Source organism: Capra hircus, chromosome 9 (genome assembly GCF_001704415.2).
Source record: "Capra hircus breed San Clemente chromosome 9, ASM170441v1, whole genome shotgun sequence".
In the NCBI taxonomy this organism is placed as follows: domain Eukaryota; kingdom Metazoa; phylum Chordata; class Mammalia; order Artiodactyla; family Bovidae; genus Capra; species Capra hircus.
This window is the reverse complement of record NC_030816.1, coordinates 88,488,108-88,511,280: the sequence shown is the minus strand read 5'-3', so window position 1 is coordinate 88,511,280 and position 23,173 is coordinate 88,488,108. Positions and strand designations below refer to the sequence as shown.

Sequence of the window (23,173 nt, the reverse complement as noted above, 5' to 3'; positions counted from 1 at the left end):
GGCCGCGCGAGCCGGGCAGGGGCGGGGGCGCTGCGGGGTGCGCGGTCAGGAGGTGGGGGGGGGGCGCGCTGCGAGTCTGGCTGGAGACAGCACTATTTATAAACTCCGGGGCTCCAGGACAAAGGAGGCAGATCGGAGTCCGCCACCCCCAACCCCCACAGCCCCAGCGCCTCCCCGGGCCCCTCCCCAGAGACTTTGATTTCATCCCCTCCCCGCCCCGGGCGGGCTGGCAGGTGCGGGGGTGGGAGCCGTCTCCTGCCGGAGCGGCTTTGCCAAAGGTCCGGCTGCTGACGTCGGAGCGCCCGCTCCTGTCAATGAACGGCAGCGGCAGCCTGGGGACTGGCTGGCAACGAGGCTACAGACGTCATCGCCTCCTGTTGGACGCGAGGGGGGGTGTCCGAGCCGCAGCTCCGGCTTAAAGGAAAACTCTCCAAGTTCCAGGCAGCCGGGGAGCGCCGTTCCCGACAAGCACATGCACCCACAGCCCGGTGCGCGCGGGCACACGGGCGGGCACACTCGCGCACTCGCACACACGCACACTCAGACACGCACGCACCTTCGCACCCGTGTTCCCTATAGGTGTGCGGTCCAAAGTTGCGGCCGCAAGGAGGGTGAGCTGAGATGGACCGGTCTTCCTTGGCGCCTGGGCGAGGCTTTCCTGGAGACCCCCCAGAAGGACAAGAGGGCAAGAGGAAAGACCCCCTCGGCTTAGAGTTGTCTCCCTCCTTTTCCGAGATGACCAGCGCGAAATGAGGACTGCCCCAAGCCTTTGGGACGTGCCTGCGGAGCGGAGCCGGAGCGAGTGTTCTTGGAGAGGTCATGAACTCGGGCCACCCGGGCTCATGGGCAACTTGTTCTGCGCAGTTCTCAATGGAGCCCCGGACCCACCCGGCTCCTGGCTCGCCTGCTTCCCACCCCCCCTTCTTTGCTGCTCCTCTTTCTTTTAAATGTGTGAAGTTGAAGTGGAAAGCAGATAGGTGCTTCGCATACTTTGGCGGGTAAGTGGACTCTTGCTTTTACCTATTACTTAACCCTTGGGAGTCTGGAAAAACTAGAATCTAACCTTTTCCCTACGTCAAAAAAGTTATCATTTCCCTCATCCCTCTGGGCAATAAGGAAGTGCATGTGTGTGTGTGTGTGTGTGTGTGTGTGTGTGTGTGGTCTGGGGACATGACTCTCTTGAGGAAGGGATGTTGAGGGGAAGTGATTAAAAAGAAGAGACTCAAGTGGGTAAAACCAGAAGCCTGGAGGGGTGGCAGAGGAGGTGAGGGGGTCCGCAGCCAACTCCAGCGACTCCAGCCTCGCCCAGCCAGCGCTCCCAGCTCCAAGTTCTGGGGAAGGCTGCCCTCCAGCTGCAAAAGGCCGCGCTGCGAGCCTGGATCCCAGAGGGCCTCGGGAGTCGGCCCCCACCCTCCTGGCTCCCGGGTTCTGAAGGGGGACAAGACCCCCTGCCCTCTGTGCCTCTGGGCTCTGCCGCCACCCCCCCCCCCGGGCCCACCCACCACCTTCCCACCTCCCCCAGCCCCTTTTGCAAAAGCCCAGATGATGTCACGGCCAAGGAGGGGGTCTGTGCCCCTAGCACCCGAAGGCATCACTTTTTTGGCATCCTGCAGCCTCTTCCTTCCTTCCTTCCACCCAGTTCTCCTTGCAGTCCTCTGCAAATACTTCCTCCCCAACGCCACAGACACCCCCACCCCACTGCCCAGGTCCTCAGTTCTTCCCAGGCAGGGCCAGCAGTCCTGGTACCGGCACCCACCCTCCCACCCTCTCCTACATCAGAAAGAAACCGGCTGAGGGGCCAGGAACCTCCTCTCCCGGGTTTTGTTGGGTCTCTTTTTCCTCTGGGCTTACCCTTCCAGGGGAAGGAAAGAGAGGAAGGAGAGAGGGAGAGGGGAAGAGAGAGAGAGGCAGGGAGAGAGACGGAGAGAGAGAGCACACAGCCCCCTAGACGTAGGTCTGCAGGGACCGCTCCTAGGATCTCAGTGCCCGCCTGCCCGCCAGGTCCCTGCCTCCGGCAGCCTTCCTGCTCCTCCGAAGTGCCTTCCCTCCTCCGGCAGCGTCCCCCCAGCCCTCTTCCCGGCTCCCTCCCCTCCAGCTAACCCCACCTTCACTCTCCTCTCCGAGGTTGTGGGGGGGGGGGAGGCTGGGGGTGGGGAAAGAGCACCCCAGAGCCCCAGCCCTGGCAGAGATGTCGAAGAAGCGAAAAGCCCTGGAGGGTGGAGGCGAGCCCCAGCTCCCGGAGGAGGAACCCACGGCCTGGTTTGAGGGCGGCTGCGAGGAGCAAGGTAGGGGGAGGGGGGGGGAGGCACGGGAAGGAGCCGGCCAGGGAGGTTTGGGAGTTGAGAACCTCTGCAGGAATGTTCCAGCCTTCCTCCACAGCAGCTGCCTTGTCAGAGCAACTTGAGCCCACTTTCCCCCCCACCCCACAGATGGGATTTTGCATGTATCTCCGGGAAATTGGGGGTGGGCTGGGATGGAGCTGATGAGGCCCACACTGAGGACCCACCTTTGCCTGAACTTGGAAACTCTGTGTGGGGGGTGGAGAGGGGGCGGGAGGAGTTTGGGCCCCCGAGGTTGCTGGCCATTCCCCCCTCCCATTCCCCCAGCTGCCTGGCGTCATGGCCCTGGGGGTGACAAGCCGCCCCACAGATGTGTGGCCTGCACTGACGTCTTGTGCAGGACACCTGCGTCTGCAGGGCGGGGTGCCGGGGTGTCTGGGGGCTGCCGAGGGCCCTGGGGAGGGCTGCTGCTTTCTCCCAGGCTGCTCTGGTCGGAGGATGCTCAGGGCTGCGTCATGTTGAATCCTGAGCCCCTGCTCAGCCAGACCTCCCTATGCAACCTCCCCAAGTTGGAGGGGAGGTCTGAGGCCAATCCAGTGCTGGGCTGTGATCTCAAGGGGAGATGCTGGAGGTGCCAGCAGCCAGGGGATCCTTGGCCTGGAATCAGACCCATGAAAAAGTGAAGGTGGGGAATTTCCTAGGGAAGCCAGAGTAGTACTTGGATATCCGACTGCCACATGAAAGGAACCCAAACAGACACCTTTTATTTCACTGAAAGCAGTCTGAGTCTGGTTAAAGGTAGGCCCAAGTGAGCCAGGCAAGCTCTTTTCTGGGCTGTAGGCTAAAATACAAAGGAAATAGGAACCAGAGGCAGGTGTTTGGCTGTTGGTGGAGCTGTGGACGAGGAGCTGAGAGGGCATGTGGGCAATGCGCAAGGGCTCCTGGTTGGTGCTGCTCGGCGTCGGGGCAGGGCCAGGCACCCGGGGACTGGGTGTGTGTCTCAAGATGGAGCCCATGGCTCTTCTCCTTTGACGTCATGAGAGACACAAAGTCACCCAAGTCCTGGCTGCTCAGAGAGCCTGGATGTGTGTGTCCACTTGGCACTGCGTGTGGTTCGTGTGCGTTCCAAAGCCAAGGTTCAGACCTGGCTGTCCCCTAGCAGTGGGATTTAAGGGAAGCAGATGTGAGCAAAGCCAGCCACTCACCCCAGAAGAGGTTGCAGCTCAGTGTCTGCCCGTGTTTTGACTTTCTTGGCTCAGTTACCATCTGAGAGTAGAAGTCAGTACCTTTCGTCCATTCATCTTGCTGCAAACATGGCATTCGGTAAGACATTCAGCTGTTGCAATGACTGGTCGGTATTTTTCCATCTTTGGGGAGAACGACTCTGTATCACCACGGGTGTCTGACAGATTCATCAGTCCCATACTCAGCATTTAGTGTTGGCCTGAGGTTGCTCTCAAAGGTGCATACCATGTTCCCTTGCTTAAGCAACTGGTGAAGCCTACGGGAACTGACGTGATCATCCTGGTAACTAACAACCTGTTTACATTTTTATGCCATTTTTTAAGAATTAGTGAATGCCTGGCTGCCAGTTATAAAAAGCAATAAGAATACTATTTTAACAAACATTTATCGTCCTCTTGGTGGAATTATGTGGTATTAGAATTTAAAAGCTACATGCTGGAGGTCTTGCACCAACAATAAGAAAAATCCCACATGCCCGAGTGTGGTAGAACCCGGCCGAGTATATTTTGCAAGCCATGATGGGCAGTAGTAAGTACCTGTATCTGTGGTATTCAGAGGTTATCATAATTTTGAAGTGACTTGCTGTATAGATGGGCTTTGTTCAAACTTGGAACTGTCTAATGTTTTTACTGTAGCCTTTGCTTTGGCATATAAAATTGGTACTGGATAATTGCCTGTAAATACATAACTGTAGAAACCATGAAGTGTGTGAACACTCAGATATCACAGGAGGGTGAATGCATTCACTTGGGAAGTGATCCCCGCGATGCTCACCGAATGCGGTGGCGACCATCTCTACTTCTACGGCAGTAGGGCTGTGGGTACCTGGACCACAGGAGACGGGAGGCCAGGTGGAGACCTGGGTCTGAGTGGCAGGTGGCTCTGCACTTGCGCTGAATGAGCAGGGACTCTCGCGCGTGGCTGAGGATCTGGGTCTTACCTCCTCTCCAGCTCAAGGTTGGTGTTTTCCCTCTGAGTCTTTCAGCCGAGCTTGGCAACCCACACACCAAACAGCAGAGAAAGGTGCTGACCTGGGATGTCGGGAGGGCTGTCTTCTGAGTTCCGACAACTTGGAAGGCTGATGCGCTTGTTCATTTCAACCACTGAAAGCACATTATGGCATGTATTAGATTAAGGCAATTGGAAATTAAGTTTCAGAGGGAGCCACTGATTTCAAGACCGCCTGTCAGCAGGTTGGCTCGGTTTAAAGTTTTAAACAGCTGATAAGCAGACAGGCTGCCTGGAGAGAGTGGAGGGGGAACTTTGAACAGAAGGACAGAAAACCGTTGCTCCTTTCCACGTCCTGCCAGCCTGCGCCCAGCCAGGAGGGTGGGTCTCCACTCAGGCCCCAGGCAGGGGTTTCCTGTGACGGCCCCTATCTTGTTCCTAGTTTCTCTCCTAGAGATTCCTTATGGGATGAATGAAGATGGTGAATGGGTCGTTGTGAACTCACATGGATGTCCCTTTTTCTCTCTGACCTATTTGTTCATCTGGAGTGAGTGGCAAGTGAAGTGCCCCGTGCTAGTTGGGCTGAGCATTTCTTTGGCTGTCCATTGAAGTCATCTGGTGTGTGTGTGTAAAATCGTGACGATGGTCAGAATATGGTTCTCTTGTGGCTCCAACTTCTCTGACCAAAATGTTCACTCTACTGATGGGAGGAATTTGCATGCAATGTTAAACATGCAAAGGTTTTGCCTTTACAACTTAGAGGAACTTGGTGTGCAGATCCGCAGTGGCAGCCACGATTTCCGTTTTGTTTCTACTGTCCTTTGTGGCTTTGAACGTAGACACGAGCGTGTGTTAGAGTTTCAGCTGGCCGTGAAGATGATGGGGGCTATACGTCAAACACTGTATGGGATGAGTCTACGGTGGAAACACTGAATAATTATGTTTATTGATCTTACCCCTTAAGGAGATACTTCTATTTTTTTCATTCTCTTCAGTTCAGTTCAGTTCAGTCGCTCAGTCATGTCCGACTCTTTGCGACTCCATGAATCGCAGCATGCCAGGCCTCCCTGTCCATCACCAATGCTCTTCAGATGGTGCCTTTTCAAGGAATTCTTATTTACACAGAAACTTTGATTGACTCACACAGCATTGCAGCAGTTGGGCTTCCCGGGCGGCTCGGTGGTAAAGAACCTGCCTGCTAGTGCAGGAACCACAGGAGACGTGGGCTCCACCCCTGGGCTGAGAAGATCTCCTGGAGGAGGAAATGACAACCCTCTCCAGTCTCCTTGCCTGGAGAATCCCATGGACAGAGGAGCCTGGTGGGCTACAGTTCATGGGGTCTCGAAGAGTCGGACACGACTGAGCAACTGAGCATGCACGAAACCAGTTAAGGCTGAGCTCTAGGTTCTTAGCTGACTGCATCTACACGACCCCCTAAAGTCAGCTGAAGTGATTTTTTCCTAACAGATTAATGGATTAATGTTTTTTTTTTAAGAACAACTGATTAGATTTTTATTATTATGGAAGATCTCTTGAAGAGTGGTTTACAGTCATGAATGTGAAAGAGAGGGCATGACCCCTGGAAGAAACTGATGCTAAAGAAAATCTCTCAAGCACACATTCTGCAGAAGCAAATAGAGTTACTGTCCAGGTGCTTGGTTTTTTGATTCTCTCCTTAGTTTCTCTGGCTCCCATCAGAAAGGCCAGGTTGCCCTGTGATGTGCCAAAGATGGTGGCGGGAGGAGGGGAGCTCAGGGGGAAAGAAGGACAGGGATACACAGGGTGGTGTCCAGGTGGAGCCTTCACCTGTGCACCAGAAAGGGAGTCCCGTGTGTCTGAGGAGACTCGCCTGTCCCCTGTTCCTGCGTCTGTAGCCTCAGAAGGTTGAACCAGATGACCTGGGGGGTCCAGTTTCCAAGACTTTGAATAGGATTGCATGAAGAAGCAAGTGGGTTAAACCATAACTGACCTCCAAGCTTAAAGTCTAGCTCACAAAGAAGATGAACAGCGGTTCTTACTGACCCAAAAGGCTGGGGAAGGGAAGTCATTTAAAATCTGCACGGTTTGGGCAGGCTGGTGGATGGCGCAATGCTTTCCTTCCATTCTTTCCAGAACCACCAGGCACTCTGGTGGGGTGTGAACAGAGGGCACCTTCTCGTCTACGATTTGGAGGCAGCTCTTCGCGGTGCAAGCAGTTCCGTCAAGGCACTGGTTCGCCAGCCCCTCCCTTTCACCACAGACACCCCTTCTCCCCTTCCTACCAGTGCAGACACAGGACTGCAGATAAACAGAGGGGAGGGCCACATGGAGATGCTTCCACGATGGGCCTTAACCCTGTAAGTGGGACCTCGGCTTCTCAGCTAACCTGGAGTTATCTTCACCTTGTTAGCGGGAGGAGAGCTGCTCAACCGTGATGTGAGATGGTTGTTAAGAGCTCTTCAACTTTCCCATTTCTTCTTGATGAACATGGCATAGCAATCACAGCTGTTATTCTCACCATATTATGTACACGTGTACACACAGACACACATACATACATACATGTATACACACACACACAATAAGAACGGTAAATATCACACGAGGGTATACAGAATAAGAGGCAAAATATGTCTATCCTCCCCTAACCCCACTAGCCTTTCCCAAAGGTCACCAATGTGACCAGGTTGTTATGTCACTGACCAGTATTCTGGCTGTATACAGCCGTCCTTTAATATCCTCGAGATATTGGTGCCAGAACTCACCGCGGATACCAAAATCCAGGAACGCTCAAGCCCCATAGTCAGCCCTCCCCATCTTTGGCTCAGCAAGTGCAGATCCACCAACTGTGGGTCATGTGATCCTGTTTGTATTTACTGGAAAACGTCTGTGTAGAAGTGAACTTGTGCCATTGCTCAGGGGTCAACTGTACCAGGGTGCCTACTTGATACCCCTTCCTGAGACAAACGCAAGCATTCAGTGTTGACTCTTCCCCAGTCTTTCTTTGTTCACTTACCCTCGTATTGGAAATTTGCCGCCATATACGGATCTGCTTGGTTTTTATCGTCTGTGTAGATTCCACAGCACAGGGCAACAGGCATTTCTGCAGTCATGCTCAGCGTCTGATTCTTTGTGACCTCATGGACTGTAGCCCACCAGGTTCCTCTGTCCGTGGGATTTTCCAGGCAAGAAGTGGAGTGGGTTGCTATTTCCTACTCCAGGGGATCTTCCACCAAATCGACCTAACCTGAAGCTCTTGTGTCTCCTGCATTGGCAGGTGGATTCTTTCCCACTGAGCCATTAATTGAATTCTTGTGGGACTACTAGTCTTTTGTTTTTATAAAGAAGGTTATAACAGACAACTACGCTGTATTTTTTGAGCACAAGTGTGAATGAATCTTGGGGTCCCCCAGGTAGAGAATGTCAATGGCAAAGAATCTGCCTGTCAATGCAGGAGACTCGAGAGATGCAGCTTAGGTCGCTGGTGGGGAAGGTCCCCTGGAGTTGGGAATGGCAGCCCACTCCAGTATTCTTGCCTGGAAAAATCCACGGACAGAGGAGCCTGGTGGCTGTAGTCCACGGGGTCACAAAGAGTTGGACACGACTAAGCATGCATGCATGCACGCACACACACACACACACACACACACATGAATGTATCTGTTGGTAAATTTTCAGATACAGAAGTGGGATCAAAGAGGTGACAACCACCACAACTCCGCCAAAGGCCTGTTTGCCCACAGCTGCCCCAGTTTTCTTGTGCAGCTTGACCTACTCTCACTGTGGAGATTCTACTTCAGGGACGCGAAATCGGAGTGATTAGCAAATATAAGCACGCTCCTCGAGTCAATCAGTGGGATAGAATATTTGAGGTCCGAGCAGTACTAGATGTGAGGTGATTGTAACTGTGATGAGTTTCAGGATTTATGGGCCAGTGTTTCTTTTCCAGCTTCCTGCTTGGAGCAAATGTGGATATGGTATCGTGTTCTGTCCCAGTCAGCTACTGTAAACAGGCACAGGGTTTTGATTTTGCTGTAAATTTATGTAAGAACAGAGAAAGAGTTGTGTCATTTAGAGTGTATATTATTATAAAATAGGATATGAATACACTTTCTGAGGTGATCCATGAAAATTCTGATCGGTGTAAGTTTTACTCTTGAATTCTCTCATGACTGCAATGATGTGTCTGGGTTTCATGACTTTTATGCATTTTGTATACTTTAAGATTCTTAAATATTGACAGAATATAAACTCGCAAAGGGCAGGGGCAGTGTCTTAGCTGGTGTGTTTACGGAAGGCTTCGTCTAGAACTGATAATTCCTGTCTTGCCCTTGATATAGTACATGTTACACAGTAGGCACTGGGTTTCTTAAGTGAAACGACCAATGTTTTTGTAACTCAGGCAACTTAAAGTGTTGAGTATTCTATTTAATAGTGACCATGATAATTCTACTTGTAAATGGCTAGAGATAAGGAGGAATATTTATACTGAGCTGTAAAATCTTTCATTTGTGAAAGAACATTGGCTTTGAGATTAAGCACACACAGATGATTAAAACAGTGTTGCATATTTATAAAAATAGTTGTCCTTACGACTACATGAATTTTAAGACATTAATGCCTTGGACTAATGAGAGGGAAGTAGGAACAGCTTCTCTTCTCCCACTTTCTATCTTGAAAAGGGTTTTATCGACAGAAAAACTATAGGATTCATGCAACGCCTGAGAGGTCCTCTCCTCTTCACCTGTGGCACCAGTGTGACAATGTGATACAACGTTGGACTCCATTTCTGATGGTTCCCTGCAGACAGCTTTCAGATACCACCACCCAGCTTCCCGTCTGCTCCAAACCTAGGCCAGCTGATCCGACAGCCCACTTGGTCCTTCCCTTGGTGCCAGTGGGAGCTCCTCAATCCACAAGAGCCCTAAACCCTGCACCTCCTGGAACCGCAGTGAAACCCACACGTGCTGGCTCCCAGGCCACTTTCAGGCACAGTTTCAGGAGTCTGCCCCTCTCCCCTAGCGAAGCCTCATTATGGGAGAGCAGACTTTTCCACACTCTCTTGATGCTTGTGTGGGATCACCGGTCTGGACATCCAAACCAAATTTCAGATGAGGTGGGGGTTCTCCTCACTCCCGAGGGGCTAGGACAAACTTTGGCTATGCTGTCGTCTCCTCTTTCCCTTTCTCTTCTTCTTTCTCGTGGGAGGATTATTATTTTTGGCTGAACCACTTGAGAGTTATTTGCAGACATTGTGATGACTTAGACTCCAGATTTATTTTCTAAGAGCAAGGCATTCTCCTAAATGACCACAATCCAGCAATCACACTGAGGACGCTTAAGCATTGATATACTATTATCTAGTGGGAGCACATGTTCAAATTCCGCCAATAATAGTCTGTGTCCTTCCCTCTCGATCTAGGATTCTGTCAAGAATCGCGTGTGGCATTTAGCTGTCGCGTTGTCTCTAATCTAGAGGCGCTCCATGACGTTGACAGTTTTGAAGAGTCCAGGTCAGCCATCTTTTAGGAATTGCCAGTTTGGTTTCATCTGACGTCCCCTGATGATCAGAGTCAGGTTAACTGTCTTGGACAAGGATCCTCACTGCCCAGGTGACATTGCATGTCACATCAGAAGACACGCGATCCTGCCAACTGGCCCTGTCACTAGTGAGGTTGAGCTGGATCACCTGGTTACGGTTGTGCCTGCCAGACTTCTTTCTATATTGTAAAGAGAAGCAGAAACATGTTCTGATAATTCACTACTTGTGCCGTGGCAAAAATCTCTGCCTAAAAGTATAAAACGCTGAACACTCAGAGCTGCGTGCGTGCGTGCGTGCTCAGTCACCCAGTTGTGTCTGACTCTTTGTGACCCCATAGACTGTAGCCCACCAGGCTCCCCTATCCATGGGATTCTCCAGGCAAGAATACTGGAGTGGGTTGCCATGCCCTCCTCCAGGGGGTCTTCCCAACCCAGAGTCAAACCTGCATCTCAGATCTGCAGTACAAGTCAGTTCCTAACTATAGAAATTTGGATTTTGCTTTCATACCAATATCTTTCTATTTAATTGTACTGTATCATTTTCAGAAAGTTCACGTTCTTAGGTGAACAGCTTGATTAATATTAACATATATACAACACCCAGGCTTGAGGACACAGGACGTTTCCTGCATCCTAGAAAGCTCCTTTTGCTCTGACCCAATAAAATCCCTATTTACCATTCTGAACTCTGTTGCCATGAATTCAGTCTTCACTGCGTTGGGACTCACATATGTGGACTCAAACAGCACCAGAGCCTCATGTCTGGATTCTTTTCTTAACATCATGTCTGTAGGACTCACCTGTGTTGTTACAGTCATTTGTTCTTGTTGAGTGCTGAGCAATGTTGTATTAAATATTCTACAATTTACTTGCCCTTTGTACTACTGGTGGATATTTGGGTTATTCATTATAGGGGTCTTTACAAATAAAACTGATAGGAAACAACTCGTGTACTTGCCTTTTGGTGGACATAAGACTCATTTATTTTGAATATATACCTTACACATCCATTTTTGTAATCATTTGTAGAATGTTCTTTATCTGTCACTGGAGCCCATCAATGAAGGTGTATGGCTTTCTCTAAATACTTTGGCCACCTGATGCAAAGAACTGACGCATTGGAAAAGACCCTGATGCTGGGAAAGATTGAGGGCAGGAGGAGAAGGGGACGACAGAGGATGAGATGGCTGGATGGCATCACAACTCGATGGACATGGGTTTGAGCAAGCTCTGGGAGCTGGTGATGGACAGACAAGGAGGACTGGCGTGCTGTGGTCCATGGGGTTGCAAAGAGTCGGACGTGACTGACGGACTGAACTGAACTGAACTGTCTCTGAATGTTATAAACGTCATATCCATGAGAGAAATCCCTGATGTATTCCACACACTTTAACATGGCAATATTTGCAATCCAGATATAGGATCTTGATAAATGGACTAGATCTTATTCTTCATAGTAAAAGTCTATACAGAATTTTGATTCATAGAAATAGTTATTCCTACCTACCATGGATGTTGAAGTTGATTCTTATTCATTTAAATAGTAAATTGTGCTTGCATTGCTGACTCTGAAGGAGGAGGTGTTGAGAATAAAGATGAAATATCCCCTGGGTATAGAGTCTTGAGTGAAGTTGCTCACAAGGAAGATCCTATTACTTCTGTTTGGGGAAGGATTGCCTGACAGGAATCTCTGCCTAGGAAGGTCCATAACTTCACTTTAAGAAGGGAAGGATAACCAGGAGGGCCTTGTTTTTTTCCCCAGACTAACCTTGAGCTGTCATGATTTTGATTTCTGACTCTTTTTTCTACATCAAGACTATCATTTGCTTGCCTTATCTGGGGCTTGCCTGGGCTAACTGTGAAATAGAAGGGGAAAGGGGCAAATGTGACTTTATGCCACCCCCTGCCCTGCAATAATAAAGCCATATTTAAATAACAGGTGCTGTAGCTGGCAGACAGCTTTCAGTCATCTTAACATTGAGCTATAGAACATCTCTCAGGAAAGGAATGATCTTGGTTTGGAAAAATACTCTGATGCACAGCAACAGAGAGAGGTGAGACCCTGGCACCTTGGGAGCAAGAGTTTTGGTTGCTCCAGCAAAAGGGAGAGTCCCTGAGTGTAAAGGAAAGAGAATGTGAGAGGGAGCAGAAAGCAGGGTGAAGGCCCCAACTCAGAGCAGGAGCCCTACTGTGGGGCAGGTGACGTGGGCGCAGAGGCCAGGGGGCCACTGGGGGCTGGTGCTCAGTGGACGCAGAGGCCAGGGGGCTGCCGGGAGCTGGCGCTTGGTGGACACAGAGGCCAGGGTCCACCAGGGGCTGGCGCTTGGTGGACACAGAGCCCAGGGGCTGCTGGGGGCTGGCACTCGGTGGACGCAGAGGCCAGGGTCTGCCAGGGGCTGGCGCTTGGTGGACGCAGAGCCTGGGGGCCGCTGGGGGCTGGTGCTCGGTGGACACACAGGCCAGGGAGTCGCCAAGGGCTGGCGCTCGGTGGACGCAGAGGCCAGGGTCCGCCAGGGGCTGGCAGTTGGTGGCTGCTGGAAGCTGGACTGCTCTGCATGTCCTCAAGTCTTCGATAAGTCTATGGATTTCTTCACCATCTCACTCATAAATGGGAGCCAGTGAAGGGCCTGAGTCTCTCTCTGGGCCGACGTGGAGCAGATCTGAGGTGTGGAAGTAGCTGCCAGACCCAGGTGAGCCCGTGAGGTCTTGTGTCCGAGACTATTTTTAGGACTGCTGAGTATCTCTAGGTTGCTGTTGTTGTTGTTCAGTCGCTAAGTCGTGTCTGACTCTTTGTGATCCCATGGACTGCAGCACGCCAGGCTTCCCTGTCCTTCACTATGCCTGGAGTTTGCTCAAATTCATGTCCATTGTGCCAGCAATGACATTCAACCACCTCATCCTCTGTCGTCCCCTTCTCCTCCTGCCTTCACTCTTTCCCAGCATCGGGGTCTTTTCCAATGAGTCAGCTCTTCACATCAGGTGGCCAAAGGATTGGAGCTGCAGCATCAGTCCTTCCAATGAATATTCAGGGTTGATTTCTATTAGGATTGACTGGTTTGATCTTCCTGCTGCCTGAGGGATTCCCAAGAGTCTTGTCCAGCACCACAATTCAAAAGCATCAATTCTTCGGTGCTCAGCCTTCCTTATTGTCCAACTCTCACACCTGTACATGACTACTGGAAAAATCATAGTTTTGACTATACAAACTTTTGTCAATGAAGTGATATCTCTGCTTTTTAACACACTGTCTAGGTTTGTCATAGCTTTCCTTCCAAGGAGCAAGCATCTTTTAATTTCGAGGCTGCAGTGCTATTCAGGGTAAATCTCTCAATTCCAAACCCTGCCCGTAAGCTGTCTTTGGCCACATCACATGTTCCCCCAACTTGAAGTTCATTTGGAGCTCTTTGGTTGTAGTCACAGTTGAGTCTCCTGTTCTGAGTATGGTGTCACCTCTGGCTTGACATTTAGTAAAAGACTGCATGGCACTGTTGCAACCCTGGTTTCGCTCAGACCGAGTGGATTTCAATAACCCAGTTTGAAATGATAGGGATTGGGTCCAAACCAGCTGCCTATCGTAAATGATGAAGTTGATAATTATTCTGTATAAATAGCAGTAACTTACAGAGCAGGAACAATTTCCTTTAACTTCATTAGGAATGTCCGGAGCATATCAGTCAGTTCAGTCACTCAGCTGTGTCCGACTCTTTGCGACCCCATGGACTGCAGCATGCCAGGCCTCCCTGTCCATCACCAACTCCCAGAGTTTACCCAAACTCACGTCCATTGAGTTGTTGATGCCATTCAACCACCTCATCCTCTGTCGTCCCCTTCTCCTCCTGCTCTCAATCTTTCCCAGCATCAGGGTCTTTTCCAGTGAGTCAGCTCTTCACATCAGGTGGCCAAAGTATTGGAGTTTCAGCTTCATCAGTCCTTTCAATGAACACCCAGGACTGATCTCCTTTAGGATGGACTGGCTGGATCTCCTTGCAGTCCAAGGGACTCTCAAGAGTCTTCTCCAACACCACAGTTCAAAAGCATCCATTCTTCGACACTCAGCTTTCTCTATAGTCCAACTCTCATGTCCATACATCACTACTGGAGAAACCATAGCCTTGACTAGACGGGCTTTTATTGGCAAAATAACAGGGAAAAGTAATTTGTCATAACATATAAGAAAAATAAATTACCGATGGATAGCTGGAGAAGGCAATGGCACCCCACTCCAGTACTCTTGCCTGGAAAATCCCATGGATGGAGGAGCCTGGTGGGCTGCAGTCCATGGGGTCGCTAAGTTGGACACGACTAAATGACTTCACTTTCACTTTTCACTTTCATGCATTGGAGAAGAAAATGGCAACCCACTCCAGCGTTCTTGCCTGGAGGATCCCAGGGACTGGGGAGCCTGGTGGGTGGCCATCTACAGGGCCACACAGAGTCGGATACAACTGAAGCAACTTAACAACAACAGCAGCAGCAGCATGCTAATTTAATCCGTCTCCCTCTCTGCTGAATATTAAGCTCTTTTCCAGCCCATTCCTTTCAGTGTTTGCTCTTCAGTCTCGGTGGTCAGACCTGAGGTCATTGTCATCTGATGGTTTCAAGTGCACAAGAATTGCCAAGTGGAACTGAATGTTGCAGGGACAGGATTTCGTGAAGTTCATGAAAGTGGTGTTGGGAATAGCTCCCTTTATGGGCCAAGTCATTAACCGCGAGTTAGAGGAAAGACACCGGCGAGGGTCGCCCAGGCCCCGCCGTGATGCGTTTCCATCCTACCCTAGCCTCTCTGCCAGGCGCCTGAGTTGCCGCCTGGCCTGTGCTCAGTGCTGGCCACCCAGGGTCCACGAGCCCGGGGTCACTGTGGAAAGGGACGGATGGCCCGGGACACACTGTTGGCCGAGACTTTCTTATTGTGCCTACTTTGTAACAGTCTGTTTCCCCCATGAGAATACGTTCTTGATTAAGACAGAAGCCTGTTCGGTCTTTTTTTTCCTCGTGTACCTCTCCCAGTTAGAGTATAACCTGGCAGACATTGGGTCCTCCTTAAACACCTGTGGAGTAAATGCATGAACGAACGATGGAAGGCCCTTTTTAGGAGAACATTTCTGTGGACTTAGGATGCCCAGGATATAGGCAGGAGAAGGCTGAGGTGGGCTTTTGCTGGAGTGCCCTAGCTGTACTCCGTGCCCCCAGCTCTCTTGCTTCAGCCCTTCCTTGCTGTGAGTCCCTCTCAGTTACAAGTGGTGAAATCCAAAGGGGACTTCAGTGGGAGGGGCTTTGCAGGGAGTCCCTGGGGGTGGGTCGCAGATGGAGCAGAGGGGGCCTCCAGCCTTGGACATGGCCCCTTCGCCTGCCTCCGCCTCCCCTCGTTGACGAGGCAAACTGCAGCTCCAGGTCAGACCTTAGGACCAGAGCAGAGAGGAAGGAAGACCTTGACACTGCTGGCCTGGCCTCCACGTCCCAAAGACAGAACTTTTCATGTGACGGATGGGGCAGGGTCTACTTCTTGAAGGAAGTGCGCACATCAAACACGGTGGCCACCTGGGGCGCCCTCCCTTGCAAGCGCGAGCAGCCCATCACTGTCTCGTCTCCTGCAGGAAGGTCGCCGCCCCCTCTCCTTGGGTGTGAGGGTCTGCTGCACTGCGGTCCTGAAGAGGTCTCAGTGTGGTGATGCACGTGCCAACGTGTGGCCAACTAAAAGAAGCGATGCAGACTTAGAGACTTGCTGTCTTTGGTGTTCCTCCCACCCCACCCCTTACGGCACCCTCCCATTTAGCTAAACTGATACCTTCTAGGAGTAGTTATCCAGACATGAGTATGAGTAAGCTTCAGGACCTGGTGATGGGCAGGGAGGCCTGGCGCGCTGCAGTCCATGGGGTCGCAAAGAGTTGGACATGTCTGAGCGACTGAACAGAACTGACGGGGTACTTACCAAGTTTCTTCTTCCCAGAACTCCCGTTCTCCACTCAATCTCTCTTTCTGGAAGCCTGCATCCTTGGAGGTCCTTCTGAATGTCTACCTCCTCCGTGAAGCCGTGGCCATCTCCACAAGGGGAAGGAGGTAATTCTTCCTCCTGAATCTAGACTCTAGAATTCTCGGTGGCCTTAAGCACTCACCACATTCTGCGTGGCATGAAGGTCATTTCAGTTTTGGTATCCTGGTGCCCTCTCCTTGGCCTCAAAGATTCTAGAGAAGAGGACCTCTTTCATATGCCTCCTTCCAGCCATTAGAATGATCAGTTACAACGCTAACCTTACCCGTGGAGGGAAGATGAAGAAAACCACCCATGTATGTTTGCATTCATAAGAAGCTGTGCATTAATTCTTAGTGACCCTCTATATATGGTGTGGAAAGCAATTCTAAAATTGCTACAACTTTTGTAGCTTTATTTAAGAATTACTTATAATGTAGTAGACTGATTTAAGTGGTATTTGGCAGATAGTAGAAAGTATAAGGGCAAAACATTTTCACTTCAATGGCTGGTTTACAGGGTGGCTAATTCATAAGCAAAAATGCTTAAGTTCTGCTAAGAAACTCTGTGATGTTACTGAAGAAGGAGATTGCACAGATATCCAAGAGAATGAACTGTGCAGTGAAGTGAAATTGCTCAGTCGTGTCCGACTCTTCACAATCCCATGGACTGTAGCCTACGAGGCTCCTCTGTCCATGGAATTTTCCAGGCAAGAGTACTGGAGTGGGTAGCCATTTCCTTCTCCAGGGGGTCTTTCCTACCCAGGGATGGAATCCAGGTCTCCTTGGCAGACGCTTTACCGTCTGAGCTACCAGGGAAGTATGGAACTGTGATAAGGATTAAAAAAAATTCACCTGGAAATTGTTACTGTATTTGTAGACTAACACTGGTAATGCCCAGCCATTGCACTTTTATTTGGACACTTCCGTAAAGGTGCTGTCTTCACCTGTGCTTGGATCGGGTGTGTGTGCTACGTCACTTAAACCTCCTCTGTCCCTGGATGGGGTGTGTACTAAGTCGCTTCAGGCTCCTCTGTCCATGGGATTCTCCAGGCAAGACTACTGGGGTGGGTTGCCATTTCCTCCTCCAGGGGATCTTCCTGACCCAGGGATCAAACTCCTGCTTTGGCAGGCAGGTTCTTTACCACTAGCACCACCTGGGAAGCCCCATGGTGGTCTTTAGTTACTGATGTTGTGAGCCTGTCTTCATCTTTCAGGGGCACTTTGCTGTATAATGTACATCTTTAGACTGCCAGGGACTGTTGGAGGTTTCTTCAAAATGCTTATTTCTTGAAAAGATTTCAAGCTTTTGTTCATATAATACCCTCCTTTGCCAACTTCAGTGATCCTCAATAAACCCTCCTTGTATCTTTCCCTCGCAAAACATGCTCGGGCACCCTCAGAGCCCTCAGCTCCACCACATTTTGGAATGGTCTCAAACCAGTGCTTTTTCAGATTGTGGTAGCAGTCTATTTGTGAGTCATGGCATCTATCTTTAGTAAGCTCAAATCATATTTCTCAAGACTGAATGGAGTGGGGGGAAGGGAGGGAGCGGGGTGAGGGGGCGGGGACAGGGAGACGGCGAAGGAGGGGAGGGCAGCGTGATGGTGGGCCCAGCAGGCGGCAGGTGCTGTTCAGTGGCGTGTGTATGTGCCGCATCTGGTTCTATTTTAAAATGAACTTCTTACTGTGAGTTGAAAAGGTCATAAAACCCTGGCCTAGACCACATTTCATAATACCTTCCTGACAGCGGATAGCCCACAGTACCGGAGTTGTTATGGTCCTTGGCCAGGGGTGAAGAGTCCTCCTGTGATGCAGGAGACCCGGGTTCGATCCTTGCGTCGGGAAGCTCCCCTGAGAAGGGAGTGGCAACCCTCTCCAGTACTCTTGCCTGGAGAGTCCCATGGACAGAGGAGCCTGGAGGGCTATAGTCCATGGGGTCACACAGAGCTGGATAAAACTGGGCATGCATGCAAAGCCAGGGATTATCTTGGTGAAAAATCAAATAAATAAATCATTTATGATTCAATGCAAATCTCTTTGGATTCAGGACCACCTCTAAGAGGGCTCTAGACTGCCTGTGTTAGCTGGAAGTGAACCCCAGCAGCACAGTGGCATCCACGGGGCTCCGTCCCAGGTGGGTTATCGCATCCCTGTCTTACTGTCAGCTAAGACTCCCGTGAGAGCCTTGGCTCCCCAGCGAGACTGGAAGCATTTTCAGGGCGTGATCAAGTCTTCATTCCAGTCGTTCTTCCAGTAATGAGCACGGAGTAGCTGTTCCACAAATGGTTTTACGTGAATGAACAAGAACCTGGAACACACCTGAGCGGTGGGTACCCACACAGAGGTGGAAGGCGAGAGGGAAGGAGGCCAGGAGGCCGGGGAGAAGGTCCACGTCTGGGTGCTCCCGTCAGGGCAGCGGAGAAGGCAGCGCAGGGAGCCTGGGGCCCCTCTGGGTCTTGGCCTTGCCCAGGGGCAGCCCCCACCAGTGGCTTGAATCCTTGTTTCCCTGTTTCTCCACCTGGTGCGTAGACAGAATGTGCTCTGCTTTCCACCGTAGAATGAAAGGCACATTCTCCTTCCTAAAATCGTGTTTATGTTCTTGAAACTTTTCTCGCCTGATTTGTGATCTTAATGTGCTTGTGCTGGGTGCTGTGCTAAGTTGATTCAGTTGTGTCCGACTCTTTGCGACGTATGGACTGCAGCCCACCAGGCTCCTCTGTCCATGGGATTCTCCAGGCAAGAATACGGGAATGGGTTGCCATGCCCTCCTCCAGGGGATCTTCCTGACCCAGGGATCAAACCTATGTCTCTCATGTCTCCTGTATTGGTAGGTAGGTTCTTTACCTGGGAAGGCCTTATGTGCTTGGGGAGTAATTAACTGTGTGTGTTTCTTTAAGTGAGATTTTCCTCGGCTTCCTTGTTATAGACTATACCTTTTCTGCTTACCCCCTCACACTCCAGGAGCCTGGACTTAGCCTCTGATATTTATGCCTTGATTGCTACTTTGTCAAGTATTACTTGTTATTTTATATTACTTTAAAATGTTTAAAGTTAAATTAGAGTCAAGTAGTAGGTACATATAGTTATTTAGTTTTTCTCCATCCAGTGTGAAATCTTACTTATCAAATCTAGATGTGATAGGTAAAGAGGTAAAATAATGAGATAAATAAATAAAAGCTTTGTGGCTGCCTACATGCCAATTTGCAAAAATCAATGCCAAATTATCTCTGGAAATGTCTGGAGCAGCTGTGGTTGTCAGTATTGCTTCAACCCCCAGGTCTGATGATTTAAGCTTTCCATTTTTCTTTTTAAAAATTAGAGGCGATACATGACTATTGTTTTACTCTCTTTCCTTCTGTTGTCAGAAGAAAAAATTTATGTGTATATAGAACTTGGTTCTTAATTGGTGAGACTCGATTCACAATTCAGGTCTGAGTTTGGATGGAGGGAGAAGAAAAGAAAATGAGAGCTTGACAATCCCGTGTTCATTGTGTGTAAAGCAGCGGAGAATTGTCATGAGTGATGGACCAGAGTCCATTTTCTCAGCCCTTAAGGAGTTTTCAATCCTTATGGAAGAGAAGTCTGTGTTACGTGAGACGTTAAGTGAGCGACTTCATGGATCCAAAGAGTTACAGAGGTTCCTGGGAGGGAGCCATGCTTTTCTCCCAGCCTCGGGAGGGTTGAATCATGGGTGGTCTGGGTGTGGGTAGTCAAGAACTATCCCTCGTGTTTAAGCACACTGGATCTTGCTATCAAAGTCCATTGCTGTGCAGTTGTCTTTCTTTATTCAGCTTTCTGAATGGGAGAAAATAATAGCAAACGAAACAACTGACAAACAACTAATCTAAAAAATATACAAGCAACTTATGCAGCTCAATTCCAGAAAAATAAACGACCCAATCAAAAAATGGGCCAAAGAACTAAATAGACATTTCTCCAAAGAAGACATACGGATGGCTAACAAACACATGAAAAGATGCTCAACATCACTCATTATTAGAGAAATGCAAATCAAAACCACAATGAGGTACCACTTCACACCAGTCAGAATGTCTGCAATCCAAAAATCTGCAAGCAATAAATGCTGGAGAGGGTGTGGAGAAAAGGGAACCCTCCTACACTGTTGGTGGGAATGCAAACTAGTACAGCCACTATGGAGAACAGTGTGGAGATTCCTTAAAAAATTGCAAATAGAACTGCCTTATGACCCAGCAATCCCACTGCTGGGCATACACACCAAGGAAACCAGAATTGAAAGAGACACATGTACCCCAATGTTCATCGCAGCACTGTTTATAATAGGCAGGACATGGAAACAACCTAGATGTCCATCAGCAGATGAATGGATAAAAAGCTGTGGTACATATACACAATGGAGTATTACTCAGCCATTAAAAAGAATACATTTGAATCAGTTCTGATGAGATGGATGAAACTGGAGCCGACTATACAGAGTGAAGTAAGCCAGAAAGAAAAACACCAATACAGTATACTGACACATATATATGGAATTTAGAAAGATGGCAATGATGACCTTGTATGCAAGACAGCAAAAAAGACACAGATGTGTATAGCGGACTTTTCGACTCAGAGGGAGAGGGAGAGGGAGAAGGTGGGATGATTTGGGAGAATGGCATTGAAACATGTATACTATCATGTAAGAAATGAATCACCAGTCTATGTCCAATGCAGGATACAGCATACTTGGGGCTAGTGCACGGGGATGACCCAGAGGGATGTTGTGGGGAGGGAGGTGGGAGGGGGGTTCATGTTTGGGATCGCATGTACACCCGTGGTGGATTCATGTCAATGTATGGCAAAACCAATACAGTATTGTAAAGTAAAATAAAGTAAAAAAAAAAAAAAAAAAGAAACTCTTTCATAATAACTTTAGTAGATTCAATGCATGTTCTGATAGTGTTTTCCTCAGTGCATTGGCTTTGCCAAAATTTCAGCTCTTCCTTTTTTTAGTGTTTACTTCACATCTTTATGTTTCTTCAACTTTTTAATTTATATTGGAACATAGTTGATTAACAACATTGTGAGAGCTTCGGGTATACAGCAGAGAGTCTTCAATGAAAAATAAATGCATTAGTGAAAATTCAAAAACTATAGATACAAAAACTATATAATGAAAATGTCTTTTTTGTGTTATTTAGTATTGTTTCAAAGATTTCTTCATGTACGTGTTGCCTAATTTCTCTAAGTTCATTCTTAGGTGTGTTTATCCTTTTTTAAAAATTGCCTTTATAGATGTAAACATTTCTTACACTAAATATTTTGAAGTAGTTTTATAAATTGATTTTTAAGTTTTGAAATACATTTACAGAAAAGTTGTAAGCATTATACAGTAAAAAGACCTTTTTTTCACCTGAACCACTACCCTGAGTATTTTATTGTGGACTTTCTACAAACTAGGACATCTTACATGAATACAGTGACACCCCATCGAAATTGGAACTGAATCTTGACACACCTCGACCATCTAACCCTCCATCCATTCCTGGCTTCCCAGTTGTTCTAATAGCATCCTTAATAAAAGGATCAGGCTCAAAAAAAAAAAAAAAAAAAAAGATCAGGCTCAGAGCTTCACATGGCGTTTGTTTCTTTAGGCCCCTTCAGTCTGGAGCAGTTTCTCGTCTTTCATGGGTTTTCACCACCTTCGTGGTTTTGAGGAGGAGGAGTAAGTACTTTTGTAGCGTATCTCTCAGTTTGAGTTTGTAGACCCAGATGACGCCAGTTCAGGACGACTGTGGCTGAACTGATGGTCTGTTCTTCATATTTGCCATAACACGTGGCCCATGAATCATCTGTTGCATTAGTGAAGATGTCCACTTTGACCACTCGGTCGATTAAGGGAGTGTCCTCCAATTGTTTCCACTGTAAGTTACACTTTTCCTCCTTGTGAGCAGTAAGAAATTTGTAGGAGGGTAAACTTTAATGCATGCAAGTATTCTTTTCCTTTTCAAATATTTGATTATTAATTTGCTGATTTACATGAGTTTTTTATTAATAAGTTTTATTATTTTATTTATATATTGTTTTATTTATTATATTTGTATATTTTGGAAATTAAGCCCTTGGTTGCATCATTTGCTGATTTACATGAGTTTGTTTTATTAATAAGTTTTATTATTTTATTTATTATTATTTTATTTTATTTATATATTATTTTATTTATTATTGGAAATTAAGCCCCTGGTTGCATCATTTGGAAATATTTTTTCACAGTCTGTAGGTTGTCTTTTCATTATGTTGATGGTCTCCTTTGCTATGCAAAAACTTACAAGTTTGATTAGGTTCCGTTTGTTTATTTTTGCCTTTATTTCTAGTCCCTTGGGAAACTGACCTATGAAAACATTGCTATGATTTGTGGACTTCTGTGAGTTTGGAGACTTGTTTTCCTGTGTTATTCAGTGGGTTACCATACCTTACTACTACTGCTTATTTCAGAGCTCAGAGTCCCAGGTGTCGCTGGTGGGAGCCCCTTCAAGCTGGTTTCTCTATCTTTTGACATGTCTGTCTCTGCCTCTACAGTCTTGATCTCTGTATCTGTGAAGAGAGACCGAGATGCTCACATACACAAACACATCTGCGTCTGTATTTTCCTGGGTTTCTGTGTGTCCTAAATGTGGAGGTCCTGCCAGCATCTTCATTCCAGTCCAGCATCACCAGGTTCATGCTAAGCTTGCCGCTTTTCCATATTTGTGACTCTCTTCTCCTGTAGTGAGAAGCCTGGAATTTATGCCTACTGTTGTTTGATCAGTTTTTCTCTGTGTAGCCATGCTCCATAAGTGCTGTGACCCACTCCCCTGTGTGGACGCTTTCCTCCTCCATCCAGGCTCTGACCCCCACATCTCTTCTCCAGCTTCCTCTGCCCTTGGCCTTAGCCATGCAGCCTGTCTTGTCCGCCCCCAGCTCACAGCTTTGGGACTGAATTGCTGGGAATGGAATGGGAAGAGGAGGCAGAAGAGGAAGAAGAGGAGGGGCAGAGAGGTTTCAGTGCTGACTTTTGCTCATCCACCTTATGTAAGGATCACCTTAGGTCATTTATATTTGTCCTTCAGATCGTTTTCCCAAGTATGTCAGGTTGTTACTGATGAGCTGCTAAGTCTGTCTGACTCTTTGTGACCTCACAGACTGCAACACGCTAGGCTCCTCTGTCCTCCACTAACTCCCAGAGTTTGCTCAGACTCATGTCCATTGAGTCA

General features: G+C 48.5%; 1 protein-coding gene across 1 annotated transcript in view; it reads left to right on the top strand.

Moving 5' to 3' along the window:
* PDE10A (phosphodiesterase 10A) overlaps window positions 442–23,173 on the top strand; it is a 777,492-nt gene continuing 754,760 nt past the window's right edge. The window contains exon 1 of the mRNA XM_013966645.2: window positions 442–998. The gene's annotated coding sequence lies outside the window, so the exon portion shown is untranslated. The remainder of the gene's footprint in view (window positions 999–23,173) is intronic.